At 27.4% G+C, this 682-nt stretch overlaps 1 long non-coding RNA gene across 1 annotated transcript in view; it reads left to right on the top strand.

Moving 5' to 3' along the window:
* LOC109356727 overlaps positions 1–682 on the top strand; it is a 24013-nt gene that overhangs the window by 1229 nt on the left and 22102 nt on the right. Inside the window, exon 2 of the long non-coding RNA XR_002108776.1 lies at positions 77–93. This is a non-coding gene — a long non-coding RNA (uncharacterized LOC109356727). The remainder of the gene's footprint in view (positions 1–76; positions 94–682) is intronic.

Below are 682 nucleotides of genomic sequence, written 5' to 3' on the forward strand. Positions count from 1 at the left end.
TTTGTTAAATCATATATTGGATTTGACAAGTCATGATAGAACATTTTTTCTATTTCATCATAATCAATCAATGTAGCTTCTTCTTCTTCTTCAGTAATCCAAAACTCAATGTTCTCCATACTCTCATAGTCAACAGGATCAAGTGCTCTTCTTTTATTAATGGCCCTAAAATTCCAATACAAAACAAAAGTTACATAATCCATACTTATGATATATCAATACAAAACAAAAGTTACATAATTATAGTGCACATAAACTTAATTAAAAACAAACCTATTTTTCAAACTCAAATTATAGTGCACATAGACTAGATCATTCAATCTTTTGTGTTCCAGTTTATTCCTCTTCGCTGTATGTATTCTTTCAAATACACTCCAATTTCTTTCACAACCAGAAGAATATGTTGTTTGGCTCAAAATCTGAATAGCTAATTGGGATACCATAGGAGCACTAAATCCAAATTGTGACCACCATTGATCTAAAAAATATCACAAATAATTAGTATGCTATTAAAATATTACCAAACTTCACAAAAGACATAACAATAGATTAGTTTACACATTCATATGGATTCATATTGATCTAAAAAACATAACAAAAGATTAGTATGGTATTAGTGTATTAAACTATTACATAATATTTTAATAAACTGAAAATATAAAAATTAAAACCTTACCTGGCC

Source organism: Lupinus angustifolius, chromosome LG09 (assembly GCF_001865875.1).
Source record: "Lupinus angustifolius cultivar Tanjil chromosome LG09, LupAngTanjil_v1.0, whole genome shotgun sequence".
In the NCBI taxonomy this organism is placed as follows: domain Eukaryota; kingdom Viridiplantae; phylum Streptophyta; class Magnoliopsida; order Fabales; family Fabaceae; genus Lupinus; species Lupinus angustifolius.